Source organism: Jaculus jaculus, chromosome 1, assembly GCF_020740685.1.
Source record: "Jaculus jaculus isolate mJacJac1 chromosome 1, mJacJac1.mat.Y.cur, whole genome shotgun sequence".
Classification (NCBI taxonomy): domain Eukaryota; kingdom Metazoa; phylum Chordata; class Mammalia; order Rodentia; family Dipodidae; genus Jaculus; species Jaculus jaculus.
Window position 1 is genome coordinate 343,654,822 of NC_059102.1, and position 6,315 is coordinate 343,661,136.

The window sequence follows — 6,315 nt, forward strand, 5'->3', positions numbered from 1 at the left end:
GTAACTAAGTCAGTGAGCTCTATGTCCAGTGCAAGAGTCATTCTCAAAAATAAAGTGCAGGGCTGGAAAGATGGCTTAGTGGTTAGGCGCTTGCCTGTGAAGCCTAAGGACCCCAGTTCAAGGCTCAGTTCCCCAGGTCCCACATTAGCCAGATACACAAGGGGGTGCACGCATCTGGAATTCGTTTGTAGTGGCTGGAAGCCCTGGTGCGCCCATTCTCGCTCTCTCCCTCTATCTGTCTTTCTCTCTGTGTCTGTCACTCTCAAATAAATAAAAAGTAAATAATGAACAAAAAATATCAAAAAAATAAAAATAAAAAATAAAGTGCAGAACAACAGGAAGATGCTGGGCACCAACCTCTGTCCTCCAAATGCATGCACAAACACACACACACACAGGCATACAAATAAGTATACACACACACGCACATAAAATTATTCTAAAATAATAAAATCTGAAACAAGCTCATGGTCACATAGCCAAGACCCTCCAAAGGCAGATGCAGTACCCTTGTCACCACAACAGAGCTCTAGGAAAAGGAAGAACTATTGAGGGAATAATCAGGACAAATTGGGCAAAGGAATATATGTAGAAGGAGACTATGATGTCACTCTTGAAGTCTTTCATTATTTTATGCGGGCAAAGGGCAGGGGTGTGGACAAGCAAGTAGTATGAAGTAGGTGATCTTGGTGCATCCCATCCTGCCACATCAAAAGCACCTTGGCGCTCTTTCCCATTTTACAAGATGGCGGTTGAAAAGTCTGAGAAAGCAGACACTGAGAAGAAACCTGCAGTCAAGAAGGCTGATGCTGGTGCTGGAGAGATGGCTTAGCGGTTAAGCGCTTGCCTGTGAGTCCTAAGGACCCCGGTTCGAGGCTTGGTTTCCCAGGCCCCACGTTAGCCAGATGCACAAGGGGGCGCACACGTCTGGAGTTCGTTTGCAGAGGCTGGAAGCCCGGGCGCGCCCATTCTTTCTCTCTCCCTCTATCTGTCTTTCTCTCTGTGTCTGTCGCTTTCAAATAAATAAATTAAAAATTAAAAAAAAAAGAAAGCTGATGCTGAAGGGCTGAAGGGCTGAAGGCAGGGCTAAAAAGGGTGACCCTAAGGTTACAAAGCCAAAGAAGGGGAAGCCCCACTGCAGCCGGAACCCAGTCCTGGTGAGAGGAATTGGCAGGTACTCCCGAGCAGCTATGTATTCCAGAAAGGCTCTGTACAAGAGGAAGTACTCAACTGCCAAATCCAAGGTTGAAAAGAAAAAAAAGGGAAAAGGTTCTTGCTATGGTCACAAAAACAGTCGGTGGTGACAAGAATGGAGGTACCCGCATGGTTAAGCTTCGTAAAATGCCATGGCAAGAAACCCTTCAGTCAGCATGTGAAAAGGCTGCGTGCCAGCATCACTCCTGGGACCATCCTGATCATCCTCACAGGATGCCACAGAGGCAAGAGAGTGGTTTTCCTGAAGCAGCTGGAAAGTGGCTTACTACTTGTGACTGGACCTCTTTCTCTCAATCGAGTTCCTCTGCGTAGAACACACCAAAAGTTTGTCATTGCCACCTCCACAAAAATTGATATCAGCAAAGTTAAAATTCCTAAACACCTCACTGAAGAAACTGCGGAAGCCCAGACATCAGGAAGGCAAGATCTTTGACACAGAGAAGGAGAAATACGAGATTACAGAGCAACGTAAAGTGGATCAGAAAGCTGTGGACTCACAAATTTTGCCAAACATCAAAGCTGTTCCTCAGCTCCAGGGCTACCTGCGGTCAGTTTTTACTCTAACGAATGGAGTTTATCCTCACAAATTGGTGTTCTAAGTTTCTTACTAAGAACCTAATTAAACAACTGATAAATTTGTTAAAAAAAAAAAAAAAAGCACCTTGGCAATGAGTCATCCATTTGAGGTACCAGGCTAGAGGATTTCCAGGCAGGGTTTGACTGTAGAGGAAAGTTCATGGTAAACAAGTAGCTGGGTGCAATTTGTCAGGATCATTTGCATGCAAGGAGCAGTTGCTATTTACAGATTCTCTGAATATGCATGATCTCATCTGCATTCAGAGGCTCACTGGGACCCTGGGCGGGTAACCTGCTGTCTTGTCCCTTCTTGGCCACACCTTAAGGCTGCAGTCATTCTTCTTCCGAGAACAGGACCAGGAGAGCCTATGTTGAGGGCAGCAGCTTCTTCCATTGCAGAGTGCAGGGCCTTACTCAAGCATGTGAAAGCCTGCTGGGCCACCCAGCCTCTAAGTCCCAGCGAGAGCCAGTGCTGTTCCACACGCCTGTCTGTAGACTCCTCAGTTCTTCCTGGAGCTGGTCTGAGAGTCTCTGGCTCTATGTAGAGCATGGCTTCAACCACTTCCTCCCTCTAGGACAGCCTTTCCCTCTCTGCTCCTGATTCATTCAGGTTGGTTTACCTCCTTTGGCAATTCAGCTGCTATTTAAAAAAATCACTCTGAAGGTGGCCATCTTCCCTGGATGTATGGAAACTGATATTCTGGGCCCTTGAGGAGCCTTCCCATTTTAGGGATGATCATTCTAATTCACTGGTACAATAGAAATCACCTCTCACAATGGCATAAGGCTGTGGAGTCAGACAGGGATCTAAAGCCACATGTGGTGGTATGAATCAGACAACATGTAAACTCACATGTTCTGAAGGCTTGGTCCCCAGTTGGTGGCAATTTGGGAGATGGAGCCTTGCTAGAGGTGGTGTGTTCCTGGGGAAGGGTATTGGGGTGTTATAGCCAGATACCCCTTGTCAGAGCTTGGTCCGTTCTCTTGCCGCTATCTTCCACCTGCTGTGGCAGAGGTGATGTCCAGCCTCTGCTCATGCCATGCTTTCCCCAGCCATCATGGAGCTTCCCCTTGAGACTGTGAACCAAAATAAATCCTTTCCTTTACTTCCTTCAGCCTGCTTTTGGTCAGGTGTTTTGTCCCAGCAAGGGGAAGGTAACTATCACAAGGGACAATAAGGTGTGGTGGTTTGGAGGTGGAATATCCCACACAGGCTCTTGTGTTTGAACATTTGGTTCCCAGCCAGTGGTGCTATTTTGGAAGATCATAGAACCTTCCCAAAGTGAAGCTTTTCTGGAGGAAGGAAGTCAGTGGGGGATGGACCTTTAGGTTTCACAGCCCAGTTCCACTTCCTGTCTGCCTGCTGTCTGCTTCCTGACTGGAGAGTCAATGTCAGCAGCTGCGTCACATCTTGCTGCTATGCACCATGATGTACTTACTGTACTGCCTCAAACTATGAGCCAAAGTAAACTCTTCTCCTTTAAGTCACCTCCTGGCAGGTATTAATGTAACAACAAGAGGGCTGGAGAGATGGCTTAGCGGTTAAGCGCTTGCCTGTGAAGCCTAAGGACCCCGGTTCGAGGCTCGGTTCCCCAGGTCCCACGTTAGCCAGATGCACAAGAGGGCGTACGTGTCTGGAGTTCGTTTGCAGTGGCTGGAAGCCCTGGCATGCCCATTCTCTCTCTCTCCCTCTATCTGTCTTTCTCTCTGTGTCTGCCGCTCTCAAATAAATAAATTTAAAAAAAAAAATATATATATATATATATATATATATATATATATATATATATATATATATAAAACAACAAGAAATTAACTAGTACATAAGGGTTTAGGTGAGCTCAAGGTTAACCTTGACCCCATATCTCAGGAGCTGCCCCTCCCCACCGTGCAAATCAATGTGACTTGTGCATCTCAATTCTGGATGCTAATTGGAAACACCAAGTGTGTCTCTTTCTTTAAAAAAGAAAGTATCCAACTAAACTAGAACCCATAGAGCTTTCACCCATGTATTCCTATCTTCAAACACACTCCAATTATAATCCTAAGAAATTGCTTATTGACAAATCACCTCTTCAGCGTATTCTGCTGCCCTCAGTCTATGGGTCACATTTTCTCCATCCCTCCGTTAATTACTGCACCCTGTGATGACACCATGCAATACACAGGAGGTTTACATGAGCATTTTAGCCAATTAGTTAGGCCAGTGCTCCTCCATCACAGCTGAGGAGACAGAAACTGGGTCTTACTATTAGTTTTATCCCCACACAGTATCTTGTGCAATAACAAGCATGAAGTGGGTACTCAACGAATTGAGTTATCATGTAAGATTGTTACAGTATGACTTCATTATTAAGAGTTTATTATTTATAATTCCAACTTCACAACTGAGAAAACTGAGGCCAAAAGAAGTGAAATGGTTTTGTCCAGTATTTACAGCCAGTATGAAGAAAGACCAGGACTTGAATGCAGATCTTTTAAGTGTGACAAAGAACACATCCTTCTCTCCACACACATGTGCTCATGCACACACAAACACGCACACAAACACACACGATTAAAATTGAATATGTGGAGGAGCCCAGTGAGCCCTACTCTGTCCTGGTAAGGTTCTTCACATGGGTCTCTCCACTCTATACTGAAAAGTGTCTAAGAGACCTCCAGGATTAATCTTACTGTGACCAATATCCACGTTTCCCCTCAGTCAGTAAATAATGCCCAAGGCTGTAGATCATCTCATCCTTCCAAGGTTAGAGGAGGAATATGTACAGACTAGGTTTACATATGAGCCTGAATGAAGTTAATGTGTTCAGTTTACCTTTGGGTTTCTCTCTAGCCATGTGCTTAGGGTAATACAAAACAAGCACGGAGCCCTATTTGACTGAGTTTGAGGTTTTACCATGTAAAAGAAGGGCAGGGAACTGGGACTGATTCAGTAGAGGTATTAGAATCTCAGGCTACACTGGGAATAAACACATGATAGGGGTGTGGAGTGGTGCTGTGTGGAGGAAAGAGGAGTGCCTGAAAAGTTCTCCTATGCACTACTCACCCACACACATCTGTGCCTGTCCATATCCTATCCAGAGTCAGCTGCCCACACTTCTCTTCTGTGCATTTTAGGACCCCACCCTTCTTGGATAACCTGTAGCATTGCTTCAGGAAACTTCCTTTATGACTCTGCATCAACAACTTTTTTCTCTGAGTGTTCAGTAATTCAAACCCAGGGTCAGACCCAGAACTTTACAATTGCCTATCAAGTGCCCTGCCTATGAGCACTGCCAGAAGAGCTCTTTGTATATTGTACACAAACATGTTTCTCATCTCAAAAAATAATACATAACTAAGAAGCCCCTCAGATATCCTCAAGTTCTTCTAATTAACCACTATTTTTTTTCCTATCACAGCTTATAACAAAACTCTTGAAAGGATTTGTAGTTATCTCCAGCTCTGCTCTTCTTGCTCTGATGTTTTATTTGTAGCATTGAGGTTGCATTTTTATACAGAAAATGTGTGTAGGAGGCATAAATACAGCTTGAAGAATAAATATGGGGTCTGAAGTGATGGATCAGCAGTTAAGAGCACTGTGCAAGTATTAGGCCCAAGAGACTGCTTGAGTCCCCAGGACACACATAAACAGCTGGGCGTGACTATCTATAAAGTGTAACCTCACTCGCATAGGGGAGCAGAGATCTCAGAATAGCCAGAGCTCATGAAAACATGCCAAGCTCTGAGATCAGTAAGAGACTCTGGCTCAAATAGGAATGCGCAGAAGAGAGGAGTGGCAGACCACCCAATGCTCAGCTCCAGCCACCGCAGGTAGGTGTACCCCACTGCCAGTGAGCACATGAGGGGGGGCTGCATGGACACACGCATGTGGATACACCTCACACAGAGGAAAGAGAGAGAGACAGAGAGAGAGAAGAGAGAAAGGGAAGGTAACAAAACTAAAAATAGGGCTGGATGGGCTGGAGAGATGGCTTAGTGGTTAAGCACTTGCCTGTGAAGCCTAAGGACCCCGGTTCGAGGCTCGGTTCCCCAGGTCCCACGTTAGCCAGATGCACAAGGGGGTGCACGCATCTGGAGTTCGTTTGCAGAGGCTGGAAGCCCTGGTGTGCCCATTCTCTCTCTCTCCCTCTACCTGTCTTTCTCTCTGTGTCTGTCGCTCTCAAATAAATAAATAAATAATAATAATAAAAAAAAAGAAAGTGAAAAATAGGGCTGGAGAGATGGCTTAGTGGTTAAGGTACTTGCCTGCGAAGCCTAAGGACTCATGTTCAACTCTCCAGATCCCACGTAAGCCAGACTCACAGTGATGCCAGCACATGAGGTCACACAGGCCCAAAAGGCGGTGCCTGCATCTGGAGTTTAATTGCAGTGGCTGGAGGCCCTAGCATACCAATTCTCTCTCTTTCTCTGTGTCTCACACACACGCTCTCACTCTTCCATTAAAAAGGCAGTCTGTTGGGCTTGCCTCAAAAAAAAAAAAAAAGAAAAAAGAAAAGAAAAGAAAAGAAAAGAAAAGAA

At 45.3% G+C, this 6,315-nt stretch overlaps 1 pseudogene; it reads left to right on the forward strand.

Annotated features, from left to right (window-relative positions):
- Window positions 1–745: 745 nt before the first annotated feature.
- LOC101609920 lies at window positions 746–1,852 on the forward strand (annotated as a pseudogene).
- The last annotated feature ends 4,463 nt before the right edge of the window (window positions 1,853–6,315 follow it).